The following is a 23,149-nucleotide window of genomic DNA, read 5'->3' as shown; positions in this document are numbered from 1 at the left end:
CAGATTCTGAAGATCTGAAACAGAAACGGGAATTACTGCAGAAACTCAGCAGGTCTGGCAGCACCTGTGGAGAGAAAAGCAGAGTTAATGTTTCGGGCCCAGTGACCATTCTTCAGAACTGCTTGTAGTTCAGAAAAGGTTGTTATTATGCTGAAGACTGAGGGGCTGGGGAGGGAAACGAGTGAGGGGTTGGGTGGAGACAGAGCTCAGATAGGGAGACAGTTTGGCATACAAAGGGTGGGTTGGTATTAAGACAGGGAAGGAGAGAAACTGATAAATGGGGACCATGAGGGGGTGAGAATGGGTTGGCTGTGCTTGAAGCTGCCCAGAGCCTGGGGTGTGGGGAGGGTAAAGGATATGGGAGAAGGTGTTCAGGCCCAAATATTATTGAACTCGATATTGAATCCTGAAGCAAGAGGGACCCCAAGTGGAAAATGAGATTTATCCGGTTTGCTCTGAGCTTCCCTGGAGCACTGCAGCAAGCCCGAGACAGAGATGTTGGCCAGGGAACTGGGTGGGGTGTTAAAGCTGCAGGCAATTGGAAGATAATGGGGCAAGTTGACCCTGGAGAGATACTTGCTCCCCATTTCTTGTCACCTCAGCAATGAGGTGCTGGGGGAGGGTCCACTGAGGATCTGCTCATCTCACCAGTAATGAAGGCCCTTGAGTGATCAAAACGAGGCCTCCAATTATCCACTTATCTCCAGCCCAAGTTACCCAGTGCTTTCTTCCTGGTGGTGGAAACTGAATAAAGATTTGTACAGCTGTTGTCTTTCACTGTGTCTCACACCCGCACACACTAAAAACATGGGAAAAAAAGAACAACTGCATTTAATAGGTAAAAAGGGTATATAACCGGGAGATTTATAATCTCCTCAGTTTAAGGGAGTGAGTGTGCTCGCTGGGCCACAGTCAGTGCGTCCCTGCTGCTGTTGGTTTCAGAAAAAAATTAGAAATAAAAAACACACTGCATTCAAAATGGGCAATTTGTTGCAACCAGGCCATTTATGCATTGACAAGCCTGCACTTTGCTGGGATTAACCTCAACTGACCAGAGAGTAAAATCAGTTGCTTACAATGGCTATTAGCGGGTTTTGAGAAGATTTGTAGCTCAGGATAAGGTTCTGGATGTAGGTTTGCTAGCTGAGCTGGAAGGTTCATTTGTGGACATTTCATCACCATATGAGGTAACAGCTTCAGTTGGCCTCTGGGCAAAGCACAGTTGATAATTCGTGCTTTCTATTTATATGTTTTGGGTTTCTTTGGGTTGGTGATGTCATTTCCGGTGATGACATCATTTCGTTTGGTGATGCCATTTCCTGTTCTTTTTCTCAGGGGGTGGTAAATGGGATCCAAGTCGATGTGTTTGTTGATAGAGTTCCGGTTGGAATGCCATGCTCCTAGGAATTCTCGTGTGTGTCTCTGTTTGGCTTGTCCTAGGATGGATGTGTTGTCCCAGTCAAAGTGGTGTCCTTCCTTATCTGTATGGAAGAATACTAGTGACAGAGGGTCATGTCATTTTGTGGCTAATTGATGTTCATGTATCCTCATGGCTAGTTTTCTGTCTATTTGTCCAATGTAGTATTTGTTACAGTCCTTGCAAGGTATTTTATAAATAATATTAGTTTTCCTTGTTGTAAAATACCATGCAAGGACTATAACAAGCACTAAATTGGACAAACAGGTAGAAAACCAGCCACCAAGATACATGAACACCAAATAGCCACAAAACGACATGACCCTCTCTCACTAGTATCCTTACATACAGATAAGGAAGGACACCACTTTGACTGGGACAACACATCCATCCTAGGACAAGCCAAACACAGACGCGCATGAGAATTCCTGGAAGCTTGGCATTCCAATTGGAACTCTATCAACAAACACATTGAGTTAGACTCTATCTACCACTCCCTGAGAATAAGAACAGGAAATGACATCACCACAGGAAATAATGTCACCATAGGAGATGACATCACCAACCCAAAGAAATCCAAACATATAAGTAGAAAGCAGGAATTATCAACAGGGCTTTGCCCAGAGGCCCACTGAAGATGTTACCTAGTAGGGTGACGAAACATCTGGAAATGAACCTTCCAGCTCAGCAAGCAAACCTACATCCACAACGGCTATGCTGATTATTCTCTTAAATTCAAAGAAGCCTCTATCATTGTACATCAATCTAATGTTTCTGAACCAGCATTCTATCAGAAAAAAAAATACCCTTCTTTTAGTCAGCGTGAAAACCTCATGGGAAAGAATTTGGGGAAATCCCCACTGTATGTCAATCTAGAGGCACACTGGGACACTGCAAAGACCAGAGCCAGAGAAAGGCACAGAGAGAGAGGGGCAGGGAGAGAGAGAGTGAGGGAGGAAGAGAGAAAGGGAAAGGGAGAGAGGGAAAATAAGAAGAACAGAGAGGGAGAAAGGGGACTGGGGCAGGGGGAGAGGGAAGACAGAGAGACAGAGAGAGAGGGCAGAGAGAGAGTGAGAGGGACAACCGTGGTTAACCAGGAATGTTCAGAATATCATCAGTTTGACACAATTAAAAACAAACAATGGAACAGATTGGTGGTAAACCAGAGTTTTGAGAAAGTTTTAAGAATCAGTAACAAACGACCAAAAAAAAATCAAGGAGAAAATAAATTTTGTGAACAAACTTCTCGAATTTTCACTTGAATGTTTAACTTCTGGAAAAGTCCCAGAGGTTTAGAAAATGGCTAATGTAAGGACTCAGCGCTGAGGTCTCCAATTTCAAATAACCTCCGTTCCCATCCCCCAAATGCCTTTCCAGACCCTCCCCCTCACTTTCCATTCCTCCTCGTGACTCTTCATTGCAGCTTCAAAAAAAGGTGTGGTGCTGGAAAAGTACAGCCGGTCAGGCAGCATCCGAGGAGCAGGAGAGTTGACATTTCGAGCATAAGCTCTTCATCAGGAATTTCCTGAAACGTCGACTCTCCTGCTCCTCGGATGCTGCCTGACCGGCTGTGCTTTCCCAGCGCCACACGTTTTCGTCTCTGACTCTCCAGCATCTGAGCCCTCACTTCCTCCTGTCTTCCACCTACCAACCGGATTCACCTATCCCATCGACCAATGAGGTTGTACCCTCCACCCGTGTTCACCTATCACTGCCTCATCACTTCGCTCCTCTCCCCACTCAAATACCTCCCCCAACCCGCCCCAACCCCTTTATCTGCAGCTTCCCCCACACCCACCCACAGTCTTGAAGAACACTAACACCCGAAATGTTGACTTCTCCACCTCCTGCTGCTGCCTGGCTTGCTGTGTTCTTCCAGTCTACAATGTAACACCTTTATTTCAAAATGAAATGAAAGAAGACAACAGGTAACTATAGATCAGCAAAGTTTAATGTTTGTTACTGTAAAAATATGAGGGACGATTATAAAGGAGGAAATTGCAGAGCATTTAGAAATACATAATGTTATTAGAGTCAGAATAGACCATAAAGGAAAATCAGGCCTGACAAATTTACGAGAATTTTTTGAGGAAGTAACTGATTGATTGATTTATTGTCACGTGTACAGTGAAAAGCTTTTTATTAACGAGCAGTACAGGCAGATCATCACAAGTAAGGATGCCCAGACCAAGAAGACCTAGACAGAGGCGTACAGGTTACATTGCACAAGATGTGTGCTAGCCAAGAGCAACGTTAACAAGGTCAGCATTATTTGAGGCTAGAGAATCCATTCATCATCGAATAACAGCCGGGAAGAAGCTGCTCCTGAACCTGCTGGGTGTGTGTTCAGGCTTCAGTACGTTCTGACTGATGGGAGAGGTCGTAGGAGAGCATTACTGGGGTGCTATGGGTCTTTGATGATATCAGCAGCTTTCTGTGGCAGTGAGGCATGTGAATGGAGTCCATGGATGGAAGGTTGGCTGTTGTGATGGTCTGGGCTATGGACCCCATCCTCTGTAGCTTCCTATGGTTCTGGCCAGAGCAGTTGCTACAGCAGGCTGTTATGTACCCGGATAGTATGGTACATGGTGCATCTGTTGAAGTTGGTGAGGGTCCTCATGGACATGCCAAATTTCCTGAGCCACCTGAGGCATTGTTGTACCTTCTTGACTGTCACATCTACGTGGGAGGTCCAGGCCAGGTTGTCAGTTATTGTCAGTCTGATGAACTTGATGCTCTCGACCCTCTCAACCTCAGCTCCATTGATGTAGATGGGAGCATGTTGTCCTCATTTCTTTCCAAAGTTAATGATCAGTTCCTTAGTTTTGCTGATGTTCAGAGAGAGGTCGCTCTCGTTGCACCACATCACCAAGCCCTCTATCTCCCTTCTGTATTTGACTCACCGTTGTTAGATATCTGCTGAAAAATGTGTTGCTGGAAAAGCTCAGCAGGTCAGGCAGCATCCAAAGAGCCCTTCCTGAAGAAGGGCTCATGCCCGAAACGTCGATTCTCCTGCTCTTTGGATGCTGCCTGACCTGCTGCGCTTTTCCAGCAACACATTTTTCAGCTCTGACCTCCAGCATCTGGAGTCATCACTTTCTCCTAGAAGTTGTTAGATACCTGTCCCATTACAGTGGTGTCATCAGCCAACTTGTAAATGGCATTTGTTTGGAATTTGGCAACACAGTAATGGGTGTACAGGGAGTACAGTAGGGGCTGATAATGCATCCTTGCGGTTGGGGGGAGGGGGGCTACAGTGTTTAGTGCTATTATGGAGGAGGTACAGTTTCTGTGGGTCAGAAAGCTAAGCAGGATAGATAAAGGGAAACCAGTTGATGTAATATGTTTGAATTTTCAGACGGTAAAGAGGTACCAGACACGAAGCTACTTAAAATAAGAGCCGGTGGTGTTGAAAGAAGTATATTAGCATCAATAGTAGTATATTAGCTGGCTAGCTGATAGTAAGGGAGGCAGTTTGAGAATGACAACCTGCAGCTAAAGGAATGTCACAGGGATCAGTGCTGGAGCCACAGTCTTTTACAATATATATTCAAATAACTCCTCAGAGGCCACGGCACCCTTTATTTACACGTGGAGAATCCTTGACACTGATCCAGCTCCCTCAGAACCGACTCTCAGAGTGAACTGGGCATCAACCAAGGCTCCCTGATTGGACCAGATTAACAGCCCCAATCAGGGAATACCTATTCTATGAGGTCTAGCTGGCTGACTTGTTACACTCATTACATATGTATTAGTGACTTGGATGAGGAAAGTGAATGTATTTTAGCGAAGTTTGCAAATGACACCAAAATAAGTGGGAAGAGAAGTGGTGAAGTGGACATAGACACAGGTCAAGTGGATGTGAAAAATAAAACTTATCAGATGTAGTATGATGTGAAATTTGCAATTTGACAGGAAGAACAGAGGAGCTGAATATTATTTAATGTAAGAAGACTACAAAAAGAAATAGACTAAGGCACTGAGGATTCTCAGCCATGAATCACGAAAACCTAGGATCCATATACACCAGATATAAGGGAAGGCAAAAGGAACATTGGGGTTTTTTTAGATTAGATTTCCTACAGTGTGGAAACAGGCCCTTTGGCCCAACTAGTCCACACCGACCCTCCGAATAGCAACCCAGCCATACCCATTCCCCCTAACTAATGCACCTAACTCTACCGATAATTTAACATGACCAATTCACCTGAACTGCACATCAATAGACTGTGGGAGGAAACTGGAGCAAACCCACACAGACACGGGGAGAATGTGCAAACTCCACACAGACAGTTGCCCGAGGCTGGAATCAAACCCAGGCCCCTGGCGCTGTGAGGCGGCAGTGCTAACTACTGAGCCACCGTGCTGCCCCCTATTTCAAAGGAAATGGAATATAAAAATAAGGACGTTTTGCTAAAACTATATAAGGCATTAGTTAGACCACAGCTAGAATATTGTGAACAATTTTTAGCCCATTATCTAAGGAAAGACGAACTGGAAGTAGAGAAATCCAGAGAAGACCCATAGACTGATCATGAAATATAGAGGCACCATCTGATGAGGAGAGAAGTTTTTCAAATTCGTTCACAGAGTGAGGATGCCAGGGGCGAGACCAGCATTTATTAGCATCCCAGAAGGCAAATAAGAGTCAACCACATTGCAGAGTCTGGAGCCAGACCAGGTAAGGATGGCATTTCCTTCCTTAAAGGATATGAGTGAACCAGATGGGATTTTACCACAATCAGCAATGGATTCATGGTCATTAGATTCTTAATTCCAGATTTTAATTGATTTGAAATTGCACCATCTGCTGTGATATGGGGATGCCAGTGTTGGACTGGAGTGGACAAAGTTAAAAATCACCAGGTTATAGTCCAATAGGTTTATTTGGAAGTACAAGCTTTCGGGGTGCTGCTCTATCTGACAAAGAAGCATCAGTCTGAGAGCTTATAGCTTGCCAGACTATAACCTGGAGTTGTGTGATTTTTAACCATCTGCTGTGGTAGGACTTGAATCCGGGTCACCAGAACATTACCTAGGTCTCTGGGTTAATAGTCAAGATCACAGTGGTGCTGGAAAAACACAGCAGTTCAGGCAGCATCTGAGGAGCAGGAAAATCGACGTTTCGGGCAAAAGCCCTTCGTCAGGAATGGGTTAATAGTCCAGCAATAATATCACCTGAATAGGTTGGACCTGCACTCATTGGTGTTTAAAAGAATGAGAGGTGACCTTATTGGAACCTACAAGATTCTGAGGGGGCTCGACATGATAGGTGGGGAAAAGTTGTTCTCCCTTGTGGGAGAGTCTAGCACCATAGGGTATCCTCTCAGAGTAATGTGTTTACTGCAGATATCTGTTGGGGGTGGATCATTAAGCATATTCAAGGCTGGGACAGACTGATTTTTAATGAGTGAGGGAATCAAGGGTCATCGAGAAAAGGCAGGAAAATGGTGTTGAGGATTATCAGATCAGCCATGATCTCATCGAATGATGGAGCAGACCATTTGCAAACAGTGAATCCACGAGGGTGAGTTGGCTGGAGTTTTACAACTGCCTCGTACCTCTTCCCATTCTCCTGTCTCCTCCACCTTGAAGGATGCTCAACAATGGACCAAGTGCTGGGAAATGCAATTAAAGTGGTTGGATACCTGATGACTTGGGCAGGCATGGTGGGCTGAAGAGCTTCCTTCCAAGGTGGAGACCCAGAACCCACGTGCTTGCTCATTGAGAGACAGTCGCTTAACCCCAGTGCCCTCCTCACTTCCCCATTCATCCCATTGAGTCTGTACTGGCCCCTCATCTAGCAACTCACAATTCTCTTCCACATCCCATGTCTGAAAGGGTGGTAACATTATAAATGTGTGCTGCACCTACCAGCCGTTCAAGGCAGACAATCCACTGACTTACTGGGAGGGAAAGAAAGAACCATTTAAAGGCGATGTCAAAAATGAAAGGCATCTAAACGACTGGCTCCAGAGGGAGGAAAAACACATTGAATAACCTTACTTGGCTGTCGTATTTCCCCAAATCCACGCTGGTAATTTATAATTAACCTGCTGAAGGGTAGAATAAAAGGCAAGAACAGCCTCACAAAGGGGGGCAGTTAATGCAGCAGCAATTTAAAATAGAGAATAAACCAGTGGGAAATTACTGAGAGGAGCTGTTGACACAAAAATCCAAAATGTCCAAAGATCTCCCATCCCCTGTTCATGTGACAAAATGCTGAGGACAGTTTTCAACGAATAGTTAGCAAGGTAGAGAGTCTACAAGGCTGTCTATCACCAGAGACAGATATTTCCTATTCAACCTGTTATGACATATCTCAGGAGCAGGTGGGACTTGAACTCCTGCTCCAGAAATAGTGACACTATCATTGCACAAAAGCACATTACCATCATTTTTTTTTGCCAGATTATAAATGCTGTTTATTTTCAGATACAATCTTTTTACCATTTTCTTCTCTCATAATACCTCGTCTTGATCAATGGTATATTTCTAGGTGTTTATTCTCTCTGTCCCTTCCTGACAATCACTGGTCTTCAATTCCCATATCACTGTTTGCCTCATCCCTGTTCTTTAATATACCACGTCTTTCCAGATTTGATCCCTTGCCTCCAATATTTAAATCTCCCTCTGGGATGAGGAGAAATGTCTTCACCCAGAGACTAATGAGTCTGTAGAATTCTCTGTCACAGAAAGTAGTTGAGGCCAAAAAGTGGGATGTTTTCAAGGAGTTGGATATAGTGTGGGAGTTAGGGCTAAAGGGGTCAAAGGGTATGAGGAGAAAGTGGGAACAGGTTACTGAATTGGATGATCACCCAAGATCATATTTTGAATGAATGAATGGTTTTATTGTCACATACATCCAACGCCACTTTGAGTTACAAAAGGGATAAAGAGATATTACTTAAATAAGAGTTCATCATCTGTTCAAATTGCATCTCAAGCACAGCTACAGGGTTTCTGCATGGTCTCTGCAAGGTGTTCCAGGACTCAAAGAGTCCCTGCTCTAGACCAGCAATGACTGGAGACCCAGGAGACCCTGGCTCTGCAGCTGCTGCTGCCTCACCAACCCAGTCCAGAGTCCCCACTCCAGGAACTGCCACAGCCAGGAGTCACCATCTGGATATCGCCTCAGGCAAGTGTCCAGGCTCCAGGCCTACCACTCTGGGATCTGCCGCTGTCACCAGGAATCCCAGTCCACACCACCGACGGTGCACCCGCACCCCCGACAACAATGTTCAGGCCGTGAAAACGAACAGAAACAAGAAACACAAAGATAAAGGATGTAAAGAAGAGAGAGAGAGAAAATGATGTTGCTGGCCTGAAGCAGATGTGCTCAGGTGTCCAACCACTACCTACCATGCCAGTGCTGCCATCTTGAAAAGGTTGTGAATGGAATATATTTTATTTCAAAGATGTACTTTATCCTTCAAAATATCTTTGTATACACACATACCCACTAAAGCAGTTCGCTTCAGTACAGTAGTGCACCAAGAAACAAACACTGGATTCCATCCAACAAACAAAGGTGCGTCTTCCTTGTACAAGATACTATTGACATATAAGAGGAAGAGGAACACCTATACAAGGTATTCGCCAAAAACGGATACCCGCACAACTTTATCAACAGACGCCTAAGAGACAGACCACGGAACGAGGACATGCCACAACCAAAAGGACTAGCCACACTACCATACATGAGGAGCGTTTCAGAACTGACAGCCAGACTACTGCGACCCTTAGGACTCATAATGGCACGCAAACCAACAGCCACGCTCAGACAACAACTCACTAGAACAAAGGACCCGATACCCAACATTAGCAAAACTAATGTAGTTTACAAAATACCATGCAAGGACTGCACAAAACACTATATAGGACAAACAGGAAGACAGCTAACAATCCGCATACATGAACATCAACTAGCCACGAAACGACACGACCAGCTATCCCTAGTAGCCACACACGCAGACAACAAGCAACATGAATTCGACTGGGAAAACACTACTATCATAGGGCAAGCCAGACAGAGAACAGCCAGGGAATTCCTAGAGGCATGGAATTCATCCACAAACTCCATCAACAAACACATCAACCTGGACCCAATATACCAATCACTACAGCGGACAGCTGAAACTGACACCCGGAAGCGGCAAGGACAGACCACTATAAATACCGGAAGAAACATCAAAGAAGCGCTTCGCAGGAGGCTCCAGAGCACTGATGATGTCGCCTAGCCAGGGGACGAAACGTTTGCAACAAGAACTTCCAGCTCGATGAACAACCACAACAACGAGCACCCGAGCTACAAATCTTCGCACAAACCTTGAACTATTGACATATATTTGAGGCGCCGGTGGGGTCCAATAACTGAACAGACCCTGAGCAGAACTTCACCAGAAAGACCTCAGACAGTGAGGTCTCAACCTTGGCAGCTGCTGTCCCCAAGCCTTAGTGCATCCCTCAGCACATAGTCCTGGACCTGGGAATGTGCCAGTCTGCAACACTTAGTTGAGTCCAACTCCATGTTCTGGAAGACCAACACGTTTCAGGCAGATCAAACAGTGTCTTCATCGAGTTGATGGTCCTCCAGGTGTGGTCAGTGTTTGTCTCAGTGTGCATCCAGACTGTAGACCACAGAGTCCAGTTTCATGGAGCTGCTCAGGATGAATCTCAAAAAAGCCTCTGCATTTTCCTCCAGGCTTCCTTTGCAAAGGCATATTCCAGAAGGTGATGCGTGACAGTCTCAAACCCCTGTAGACAACAGACAATAGGTGCAGGAGTAGGCCGTTCTGCCCTTCGAGCCTGCACCACCATTCAATATGATCGTGGCTGATCATCCTTAATCCTGTTCCTGCCTTATCTCCATAACGCTTGATTCCACAATCTTTGAGAGCTCTATCCAACTCTTTCTTAAATGAATCCAGAGACTGGGCCTCCACTGCCCTCTGGGGCAGAGCATTCCACACAGCCACCACTCTCTGGGTGAAGAAGTTTCTCCTCATCTCTGTCCTAAATGGTCTACCCTGTATTGCTAAGCTGTGTCCTCTGGTTTGGCACTCACCCATCAGCAGAAACATGTTTCCTGCCTCCAGAGTGTCCAATCCTTTAATAATCTTATATGTCGCAATCAGATCCCCTCTCAGTCTTCTAAACTCAAGGGTATACAAGCCCAGTCGCTCAGTCTTTCAGTGTAAGGTAATCCCACCATTCCAGGAATTGACCTCATGAATCTACGCTGCACTCCCTCAATAGCCAGAATGTCTTTCCTCAAATTTGGAGACCAGAACTGCACACAATATTCCAGGTGTGGTCTCAGCAGGGTCCTGCATAGCTGCAGAAGAACCTCTTTGCTTCTATACTCAATCCCTCTTGTTATGAAGGCCAGCATGGTATTAGCCTTCTTCACTACCTGCTGTACCTGCATGCTTACCTTCATTGACTGGTGTACAAGAACACCCAGATCTCTCTGTACTGCCCCTTTACCTAAATTAATTCCATTGAGGTAGTAATCTACCTTCCTGTTCTTGTCACTAAAGTGGATAACCATACATTTATCCACATTAAACTGCATCTGCCATGCATCTGACCACTCACCTAACCTGTCCAGGTCATCCTGTAATCTCCTAACATCCTCATCACATTTCACCCTGCCACCCTGCTTTGTATCATCAGCAAATTTGCTAATGTTATTACTAATACCATCTTCTATATCATTAACACATATTGTAAAAAGCTGCGGTCTCAGCACTGAGCCCTGCGGTACCCCACTGGTCACTGCCTGCCATTCCAAAAGGGAGCCGTTTATCACTACTCTTTGTTTCCTGTCAGCCAACCAACTTTCAATCCAAGTTAGTACTTTGCCCCCAATACCATGTGCCCTAATTTTGCTCACTAACCTCCTATGTGGGACTTTATCAAAAGCTTTCTGAAAGTCCAGGTACACTACATCTACTGGATCTCCCTCGTTCATCTTCAGAGTTACTTCCTCAAAAAATTCCAGAAGATTAGTCAAGCATGATTTCCCCTTCATAAATCCATGCTGACTCTGACCTATCCTGTTACTGCTATCCAGCTGTGTCATAATTTTATCCTTTATAATAGACTCCAGCATCTTTCCCACCACTGAGGTCAGACTAACTGGTCTATAATTTCCTGCTTTCTCTCTCGCACCTTTCTTAAAGAGTGGTACAACATTAGCCACCCTCCAATCCGCAGGAACTGATCCCGCATCTATCGAACTCTGGAAAATAATCGCCAACTCATCCATGATTTCTCGAGCCACCTCCTTCAATACCCTGGGATGTAGACCATCAGGCCCCGGGGACTTATCAACCTTCAGACCTAACAGTCTCTCCAACACCAATTCCTGGCAAATATAAATTCCCTTACGTTCAGGTCCTTCAGCCACTATTACGTCAGGGATATTGCTTGTGTCTTCCCCAGTGAACACAGATCTGAAGTACCAATTCAATTCTTCTGCCATTTCTTTGTTCCCCGTAATATATTCTCCTGTTTCTGTCTTCAAGGGCCTGCTTTGATGGCAGCATGTGGTGGTGCAGATAGACCGGGCATACCAGAAGGATTTCACAGCTGGTGCCCTCCTCACTACCAGCCACACGGTGTCTTGGTGCTTGTTAGAAAGTTCTGGGGATGAAGCATTCTGCCAAATGACTCTGACGACCTGCTCAGCGAACCATGCAACAGGATCCACCATCTCCTTTCCCCACAAGATCTTGATGACACTATGTGATGACCACTTCCAAATGGAAAGATGGTCAAAGGTGTCTCTCTTTGCAAATTTCTCTAGAAAGGACAGTGATACGGAATGGTCCAACTACTTCCCAGCGTCCCACTGCAACAAGGCCCATGCTTCGCAGCTCTGGGAACAAGTAGAAATGCAGTACGTACTGACACTTGGTGTTTGCATACCAAGGGTCTACGCACAAAGGTGACTATCAGGATGAGGTGGTTTTGGGTACGCTCCTCCCCACCTTATCCAGAGTTTTGTACGTGGTGTCCCTGCAGACACGGCCCATCTTAGACCTCCGGATGAAGTGGAAGATGACTCAGGTGACTGTAATAGCACAGGTTCTGGGAATGGGTCAGACCTGCACCATGTACAGTCACCCTGACTGTATTGCAGAACCCCTGGCCTGGGGTGCAGGAACTAACAGAGACCATACCTCGGGTTGGGTGGTCACTGAATTGGCATTGGACCTGCTCCATGTACAACAGAGAGAGTGCCTCATACTTCACAATTAGGATTTAATCAACAATGGAGAGGGAGCAGTCCTCCCCAAAGATCTCGCCTTGGCAAAGGCTTCATTCTCCTCCCACGTTTTTACACACACCCTGGTTCCTGCAAACCATATTCCCAGTGGCCAAGCTGTCCTGACAGTGAGGGGGTTCAAGGATCGGTCGGCTCAGTTCCAAAAGAACATGGTCTTGTTGTTGCCATGATTTCCCTTGGCTCCCAAGGTCAGTTCAAACTGGTTGCATGTAGTCACGAGTCTGCGTATCAACAGCGGATCTGAACAGAAAATAGCGACTTCATCTATGGACAGGGACCCTCTGCTTTCTGGAACAGTCACCCCTCTCGAGGATGGTACAATTGCAACATTTAAGAGTCATTTGATGGGTATATGAACAGGATATGGGCTGGGTGCTGGCAGGCGGGACTAGACTGGGTTGGGATATCTGGTCAGCATGGACATGTTGGACTGAAGGGTCTGTTTCCGTGCTGTACATCTCTATGACTCTATGAATCTCAGGCTCACATCCTTCCCGAAGAGTCAAGACTGAAGGCTGCTGATCCTTAGTTGACCTCAAGGGGGAGATGGTGAGCTGCCTTCTTGAACTGCTACAGTTGATGTCCATTGAAGGGATTCAGGTGTGGAGTGAGGAGAATGATGGGCACTGCTGGACTCAGGAGGGAAGATATATTTCAGGACTTTGGAAGCAAAAATAATACATCGATGTGAGACACCTGAAGTATAAGTAACTGCAAAGTTTATATAAATTTTTTATTTCACTGCAGACATTTTGAATATTCTACTTCTTATCATATTGATTTAAATTTCAAGTTAACAGCAGTCTTCACTTTCTGGGTGTTATGTGTTTGAGTCCCACTCCCCCTTAATGCAATGACCCTGCAGTGGGTGAGGTGCTGTATGTCAAATGAGACATCATTGAACTGAGTTGGCTGAATGTTTGAAAGTCCATCGCTTTCCCTGGAAGAGGGGACATTATCCCATGATTATTCCCCCATCTGAAACCATGGCCATTCACCCCGTCACTGCTTATGGGCTCTTGCTGTGCCCCGAAATGAGAGTCTGTCCCCATATTTGCAGCTGCTGAGAGGAAGGGAGGGGGGAGTGGAAGAAGGACATGTTCAGGGTATGAGCAGTACTGCAGCAGGGGACAGACAGCTGCTGCATTAGTTACAGAGAGGGCTGTTTCATGCACGTGTCAGACTGAGAGAGTATCTGTCAGAATTAGCAATTACAGCTGAGCAGATAGAAAAAGGATATGCTTTTAAATGGATTGAAACGGATTCCCACCATCGTGAGAGGATTGAGTAAGACTGGCATTGCTATAGCGCCTTTCAAAACCACTATGGAGTACTTTGTAAAGTGCGGTCACGTTTATAGTGCAGGGCTCTGCACAGTACGATCCCACAAAGAACTATGGGATAATCACCAGGCCACCGATGTCAGTGATGCCATTGGATTATTCCCCCCTACTTTATTTTTGTGAATGAACCGGAATACATTGTAGCCTTTGGCATCACTTGGACCAGGTTGAGGAGAAGGTCACTTTGTCCAAGTCTCTTTACTTGGCCACAGGGGGCAGCACTGAGCTTTCTCCAGTTTTCCAATGCTATCTGCAGGGAAGTGACTACAAATTCAATTGATATAACAACACCACCCACGCAACACTGGTGATTCTGAGGATGTCTGGTCTTAAAAGTGAAATCCGGGCGATGATCAGGTCTGTCGTGGTTTTGCTACAAGTCAGAAACATGCCACATAAAGTGTGTTGTGGAACATGTTAAAATAATTGTTCTTGGGACATCAGTGTTAAACAGCTAGTCAACATTTATTGCTGATCCCTAGTTGCCCTCCATGATAATCCTCAACACTGGTGCCCACAAGAATGTGTTATCAGCCCCCTACTGTACTCCCTGTATGCCCACAAATGTGGAGCCAAATTCTGTATGAATGCCATCTACAAGTTTGCTGATGACTGCCGTGATGGGACAATTATTGAACAACGATGAGTCAGATGGAGATGGAGAGATTGGTGTCCTGGTGCAATGATAATAATCTCCGTCTCAATGTCAGCAAAACCAAAGAACTGATCATTGACTTCAGGAAGAGAGGAGGGGAACACGCCCCCTATCTACAACAAACAGAGCTGAGGTGGAGAGGGTCAAGAGCATCAGGTTCCGAGAAGTAATGATAATGGGCAACCTATCCTAGACGTCTCACATAGATGCAATGGTTAAGAAGGCACAACTTTGAAGAAATTAGATTAGATTACTTACAGTGAGGAAACAGGCCCTTCGGCCCAACAAGACCACACCGACCCGCCGATGCGCAACCCACCCATACCCCTACCTTTACCCCTTCACCTAGCATGGCCAATTCACCTGATTCGCACATCTTTGGACTATGGGAGGAAACCGGAGCACCCGGAGGAAACCCACATAGACACGGGGAGAATGTGCAAACTCCACACAGTCAGTCGCCTGAGTCGGGAATTGAACCCAGGTCTCTGGTGCTGTGAGGCAGCAGTGCTAATCACTGTGCCACCGTGCCGCCCACAACAATGTCTCTTCTTCCACAGGTGGCTTAACAAATTCAGCATGCCGATAAAGACCCTCACTAACTTTTACAGATGCATCACAGGAAGCTTTCTATCCGGGTACACAACGGCCTGTTACAGCAACTGCTCTGCCCAGGTCTGTGACAAACTACAGAATGTGGCCAACATGGAAGCTAACCTCTCATCTACAGACCCTTATCGTTGTCGCAGGAAGGCAGCCAACATCGTCAAAGTCCCTTCCCACCGTGGTAATGCTCTCTTCGAAACCATTCCTTGAGGCAGACGATACAGAAGCCTGAACAACATACCAACAGATTCAAGAACAGTTTCTTCCCAGCCATTAACAGATTGCTGAATGGACTTCCCTCACTCGAAAGATGTTCATCCTGCTGTTAGGACGGAGCTACCGTCCCTGGTGTTCGTTTGAAGGAGAGAAACACTGGATCTGATTCAAAATATAAGCTTTTACTGAGAGAGAGACGTACACAATACAGTGAGATGTTTACTGCTCACTGGAGAAAGCGCCTTCTCATCTATTGTTCTCTTTGTCTAGCTTTTAGCCCCTCGCATCCCAGTGCTACATCCTTATTTGGTAAGAAGCGGTATACTCTAATAGGATTGGTCCCAAAAGAGATAACATTCAGTTACCTCAGTATGAGCTACGTGCAATCTAACACGGTTTCAATGTCCTGTTATCTGTTCACCCTCCCTGTGGCCTCATTATGCCATCAGTGTTTCAGTCTGTTCTTAGTGTAACATAATGGCTTACTGTTGTCTAGTGAAGCTAACAATTTCCAGACTTGCTAATACTACCTTACGTGAGCACTACCTAACAATAAAGTTTCTGAACACAGCCTAACCTTAATAATGCTTCCTAACACTCCCTCCCTTGGCCTCGAAAGAGGCCACACAAAATACAGCAATTCGCGCGCAGCAGTCAGGACCCGGATGGTCGGTGAGCGCCCCTCCGTCGCTCCTTTGCAAGACCGACCATTTAGCCAAACCCGGCTTGTCTGACTCTAGGGAGACATAGTTATAGGGGATAGGAGTCCCTAAGCAGCATACAACTACACAAAGCATTCCGCGCCGCAAAATCCCTACTCTATGCGCCTCTCCAGTTCGCATACAATCGTTAAGGCACGAGAAGCAGTGAAATAATACATAACAGACATAAGCACTCAAAAGTTGTAAACATATACAAAAAGCCACCTCAAAACCAACAAAATGATTACTGAGTATGATAACAAAAGCGAAGAGAACCAGAGGAAAACACAAAGTGGATGAGTTAGGACGCCTGCAGAATGAAGGTCTGCTGTTCAAAGAACACCCAATTGTACAACCTCCCAGTAAACTCGGTCGTATTATACCATGACATCTTAAAATAAATTTTCAAACCACTGACATAGTGTCAAATCTTTTTGCAATAGGATTCAATGAGCTCTCCTTCCTTCCCAAAGGTTTGTTGTTAAGTCGGTTCTGGAAGATGACACAAAACTGGCATTTTCCTTTGTCAAAAATACAGTGAATACAATGTCAAACTGCTGGGTCCACGATTTTCCTTATATCAAGCTGCTTTGCAAGCCAGAAACTTGACCAGATTCCCGACACGGATACAAAAGCCAGGCATCTGCTAAAACCACATGACCACAGGCCATTATTCTGAAGGTCAATGCACGACTGTGCCTGTCTTAGGTTGTCCCTCACTCGAGGAATCTTACCCGTCATTGGCTAACCAGTCACCTTCACTTGACCAATAAAAACCCACATCCATTTCACAGCTGTCAAGTACGGACACGGGCAGTGGTAACTGGCTTATCATTGTGAACAGTGGCCGTCGAGACCAATCGAAGCCATTTAGGAATACCAGATGTTGGCTAGGAGTCTCTTGAGTGAACAATAGTCTCTTGAGTCTCGAGGCATATAGCACTTCACAATCTCTAACTGCAGCATAAAAGCACAAATTTACCTGTTGTCAATTTGAACGGGAAAGAGAGAGAAAAAAAAATACACAACTAGGGGGTCTCTGCACCTCAGCCCTCACATTCTGAGGCCCTAATATGGGAAGGATTAGAAATGAGAGATACAGTTATAAAGTAAAATCATAAGTTGTCCCGCGCTTCCCTCTCAGGCATATCTCCTCCATTCCCTCTGATACCGATCCCGTAATCTTTCCATGGGGTACCCCCATCACAGGCTCCTCCAGCCCCGCTGCCTGGTATGCGGGTGGGGGTTATCCTTTCCCGTCAGGGCATGGTCTATCGTTCGTGTCACAAGCGTCCTGATACATGGTATACAACAACAACCACAGGTAATAAAGATAGCAACAGAAATGCATAAACCAAGGGCCAGCTGTCCCAGCACAGTTCCCCATCTACCGAATGTGCTATTCAGCCAATCTATCACTGGGTTTTTTTTTTACTCCCGGCTGTTGCTTCAGCTCAGTGGCTAAGGCTCGGAGTTTTATCAAGGCTTTAGTGAGCTTGCCATCCGGGCCAGTGTTGTTTGATACTGTCCCTCATTCCCAGCCTCCCATTCAGTAAATAACCTGTTTCTTCCTAATCTTTCCACTTGCCAACCAATTTTATATCCACCTCAATAAACTAAATCTATTCCCACATTCTTTAATTTTACGCACTAATCCCTTAATGAAACTTTGTTAAAAGACTTCAGAAATTCCCAATAGACCACCTCCACTGGCTCCCTTTCGGTAACCTCATTATTTACATCCTCAAAACATTCCAGTAAATTTGTCAAGCTTGACTTCCCTTTCATAAATCTATGCTGACTGTCTCCAATCCTGATAATGGTTCCCAAATGCTCAGCTATTCAGGCGATGGAGGATCAATTTACTGTGTAATCCCACGTATCTGAGGACCCAAATAGAAAAGTACAGCACAGAAGATTTCCCTCCCTGCTGATCCAGAATCTATATTTAACACCACATTTTGCAGAACAGTTCCAAAGGTTCCCCATTTTCCATAAGGACGAAAAAAAATGTTCAAATCTGTGGCCTTTGAAACAGTGACCTCCAATCCTCATCTCATTTTTAAATGGACTAACTCCTGAACATAACTTTCCTTTCAAATACAGTTTTTCCATGGATTATTCCACAAGTGTTCTCATCACTATCCTTTTTAAGAGCTCTAACAGATCATAATTTCATTTTCCTGTGCAACAGCACAGTGAAAATATTTAATGATAATAAAAGTACTGGCGATGTTTAAGTAAAAAAAATGACCACTTTCACCTTAAGATTACCTCATCTGTTTTGACTATGCTTTTATACTACATTATATTCTTGATTTTATCATTCCAAATGCCACTTTCTCATTCCTTTATTTTCCTTCTGTTGCTTTTGCTTTAGTCAATTTATTCTTGAAAGCTCAAATCTAAATGTATTTTCTTCAGTCAGACTATATTACCTTGCTCTCTGTTCAACTGGTTTTAAAACATTCTCCACAGTTATCTCACTATTCAAACTGTTTCTTTTAAATGTTGTCACTAAAATAAACATCCCGATGACTTTATCTTTCAGACTCCATTTTTTGATCTGAACCTAATCTGGTCATTACTACCATGTGCTAAGAGTTGTACCTTCAACCTTCAAGTCATTCACTATTCTGTTTAACCACCTAGAACCAAAACTGGAAACATTCCTGGTCAGACATGCAAACTGCTGATTAACAACTAGTCCAGGATGCGCCCCAAAACCTTTTCTCATTTGTCGTCTATACAATTAGCGTGTGCATTATCATGATTCTGTTCCGACTTCAAACATCTCTGAATATTAGAACATAGAACATCGAAAAATACAGTGCAGTACAGGTCCTTAAACATCCTTAATTATAGCGTATTTCATTATAGTACCTAGTTCCAACACATCAAAACTGGCTGCACACCCAACTGAACTGGTCAAACAAGCTAACAACTTTCTTCTTTCAGATACAAAACCACCTTTCTGTGATGACCCAGCAGAATTTATCAGAATGCAAACAAGCTTAAGGCTGTTGTCTCAAAGTCAATTCCAACTTATCCTGCACAATGTCTAAGCCTATAAAGTTTCCCAAAACCTGACCTCCAATGTTAAAATTGACTTTAAACATAGCTATAATAATTGCTCAAATACCACAGAATCACTCATAGAAAATTATTGGCATTTATTGACATGAAACATATCTGAAAGTTTAACTGTGGCACTGATAGAACATTGCTAGATCTAATTTAGTAAGACAAATTCAAATTCAATCCATAAATGCATTTGTACGATTTCCACAGCTTCCATTTTATACTTCCCACCTCTTCTGTTGATTTCAAAACTCAGCTTGGTCTGGGCCAGGCTGACAGCCGCTGCAATTCCTGCTTTGCCCGCTATGAGGTAGATTAGTTTAACCGATCCTCTCCTGTTCCTCTAAAATGCCCTATCTTTCCACAATAATGGCATCCTGCCTGTGGAGACCTTCGTCTCTGCCCCTGTTGCTCAAACTCTCTATCAAATGCTCCTCCATGTCTCTCCCTACTCCCTTTCTTCCCTGCCCTACATGCTATCACTCGCTGCTCCGGTTGCTCACTTTTGGCTGCATTCTTCCCCTAATTACCTCATCAACCGCAGCTACCATCATTTACGCGTTCTGCTCCTGTCACTCGCCCTTTCTCTCTTTACAAACACTTTCTGTGCCCCTCCTAACAATGCGTGATGACAAAATGTTCAAGAACAAACCTTTCAGCTCAGTGAGTAAACTTAGAACCTGAGCTACATATCTTCTCAAAAAACTGCAAATACACTTCCTTTCTGAAAGATAGTCCTAATTTACTAAACTAGGCAAGAATCACCTGTGATCTGTTGTTGAATCTCAGAAGAGATTAGCGTCTGGTATTTGTACTGTAACCCATACCCATTATCCATTCACAAATTAATTACAGACCCATAAGCTCCTCCTTCAACAGGGGTAGGGTCATCTTCCAGTTTTTTGAAATCTTGTACTAAATTCATATCCAGTACTTAATAGTGAACAAGGGGAATAAGTCTCTTACTCTTAACCACAACTAAAATTTAGTGAATGAAAAGGCTAAAGTTAATCATAGCTGTCTTTGTACAGCCTACTAGGTATGTGTCCAGATGCTTAATAACGAAGACCTGTTCAAAGTATTAAAAAGGTTTTAGCCACCATCAGATCTGCATAATTGAAAAAATGAAGAGAAAGTGCTTGACTTGAAGTCTGTAGGGATATAAATGCAACATTTTAGTACACAGTGTTATATTACCAATATGGAAAAATCTATCTGATTTCTTATCTCATCTTTCCTAGAACCGTCATAACCAGGTTTGGAATTCTTAAGTACTGCTGGTCAATCATTACTCAATCAAAATACTTTAGGTCGTAAAAATAATCAGAGCTGTCTTACAACAATTTGTCAATTCAAGTTAAAAACTTCTAACGCATGCACAATGGTCGAATCCAAGGTCACAGATAATAACCATGGAAACATTCGTTTTTAACAATTACCCACTGTCGAACGAAACTTCGACTGTCCTTCATATATTGCTTTTATGTAAAAATAAAAGAGGTTAGTAAGAAAAGTAGTTAGGGAGTCATGACTCATAAAAGAACAGAAGTTATTAGCCTTAAAAAATCATGTTAAGCTCACATAAAAAGAAATCACTTTAAACAGCAGTCCTGGAACTCAAGCTCTAGAAACAAAAAACAAGAATTCAATCACCAAGCAAACAGATGCATCTAAATCATGTTAAGTTAATATAAAACGAAATCACTTTAAACAGCAGTCCTGGAATTCAAGCTCTAGAAACAAAACTTACTCATTCAATCACCAACAAACCAATGTGCATTCAAACCAAATCACAAAGGGTTACATGTTTTGCTAGCTATACACGCGCTCTCTCTCTGTTTGCACAGTCCTTTGTGAATCTCCTTACCCCTAACCCTTATTCCTCGCAATCCTTCTATCTATCCTTCTCTCTTGGTTTCTCTTCCCTTTGTCTTTTTCCACCTTCCATTTTTCTTTATCTGTCTCTGTTTGTTCTGAAACTTCAGTTCGTTATTTTGGTTAAAAGAAAAATTAGCTCTGTCTGCAACTTGACCATGAAGTCACTGTCAACATAATACTGAGTCCAGGGCACTACATATTTTGGCTCTATATTGTTTTAATTTTAAAAATATCTCAATGTCGCTTATACAACTGTGAATTAAACTCAATGGGAGTTCTCTAGCCAATCAGAGCCCTCCATTGCTGAATGGGAGTTCCTCGTCCAATAGAAAAAAAACACTCACACAGACCTGGCTGCCGCCGTCCATTGAAAAAAAGATCACAGAAATTCACACCCACTTGAGAAAAGCAATCAAACCGCCAGCTGTGCAAACAGAAACCCCTTGAAAAAAAATCATTATAAACCACAAGCAATTTCACCCCGGTGGCAATGGAAACCAGAGAGAAAAAAAAATTGGAAGTCAATGACTGCCCAGAACATGTAGTATTTATACATTAAAACATATTCACAATTTATTTGGAAGTTGTACTTGCTATGAATTGACACAGGGAGGACATAAAAGGGAACTTTATAGGTTCAGGAATTATACCAAAGATCAAAGTCTTTTTTTTTGTCTTGTAATGTTTTAAAAACTTTACTCACGCAAAATAGAGCGTCTGAGCTATAGCCAAATCTCACAATACAAATACTCTAATCTCTGGACTGGAAATTGCTTCGCTTATAATCCTTATCTGCAGTGACTGCAGCTTTAATATTTTATTTTGAAAATGAATCAACAATTGGTAATTTAGAACATTAATTATTAAAATCAGTTTGCATTTCATCACAGATTACTAAATTCCATATTAATTTAGTTGCATTATTGTCTTTATTCCTACAACACAGATATTTCACGCTTTTTGGACCCTATCCAATAAGATGCACTCTAAACAAGATATTTCTTTTTAATATTAATTTGTTCTCCGACGTGTTACCTGGTGTGATAAAGTTTGAGCACGATTACCTGCTGTCTCTTCTATATTTATAAGAACACTGGAAGAGTTGGATGGAAAACTCTTTTTCTACTAGAACATATTCAAATTCACAAAAATTGCCAATACAAATAATAATAAGTTTTACTTGGTATTTACATCATTTGTTATTCTAAATATGTACATTATGTATATCTGTATTTACAAGAAGGTTTATACAAAGTGCATAAACCACATCTCATCAGGCTTTTTCAAAAAAAAAAGCATAATCTTAGGGTCATGGAAATGAGAGATTCCTCGCAATCCCCACCTGTACTCCTCGGAGTACAATAAATCTAGTATTCCTTACAATTTGTTTATATTCTTTGCCGAGATCCAAAAACTCTTTTCTGCCTCTCCTGCCCTCTGGGGTCTTCTTTCATAACACCTCATTACTCTTTCACTTGCATAGTTGATTTGAAAGCCTGCCCCCCCCCCTTGTTTCTGTTTCTATCTTTCTTTGTCACTATCTCCGTCGTTTCCCACTGTAAGCTGTTGTCAAAAATAGATTTTCCTGCTGTCCACCTTTTAATACTTTCATTTAAACATAAAAATTTCTCCCAAAAAAAAATGGGGATCAACCTTATCAGATACCACCTAATCTTTTCTCCCTCTCTCAATATCTATTAAAATTCTATCCTGAAAAAAAATCACGTTAAGCATTCATGAAATTATAATCAAAAATAGCACACTGAATCAAAAGACAGACAACAAGTTTTAAACATAAAGCTATCACCAAACAGATGAATTCAAGCCAAAGCACAAAGTGTTAAACTGCTTGTTAGGTGAGAATGCCTTCAGCCAGTCTCTCTCTTTCACACAAACACACTGTCGGCGCACACACCATGCACTCTCTCTCTCTCTCTCTCTCTTTCACAGGCA

The 23,149-nt window shown here is 43.5% G+C and overlaps 1 long non-coding RNA gene across 1 annotated transcript; it reads right to left on the bottom strand.

The window, feature by feature from the left end:
• Window positions 1-15,702: 15,702 nt before the first annotated feature.
• LOC132834748 (uncharacterized) lies at window positions 15,703-20,252 on the bottom strand. Its single transcript, XR_009647244.1, has 2 exons — window positions 20,084-20,252; window positions 15,703-17,531 (listed from the first exon to the last, which is right to left on the bottom strand). It is a non-coding gene; the product is annotated as an uncharacterized LOC132834748 (long non-coding RNA).
• Between the last annotated feature and the right edge of the window lie 2,897 nt (window positions 20,253-23,149).

Source organism: Hemiscyllium ocellatum, chromosome 42 (genome assembly GCF_020745735.1).
Source record: "Hemiscyllium ocellatum isolate sHemOce1 chromosome 42, sHemOce1.pat.X.cur, whole genome shotgun sequence".
In the NCBI taxonomy this organism is placed as follows: Eukaryota; Metazoa; Chordata; class Chondrichthyes; order Orectolobiformes; family Hemiscylliidae; genus Hemiscyllium; species Hemiscyllium ocellatum.
This window is presented reverse-complemented; position numbering and strand designations above follow the sequence as displayed.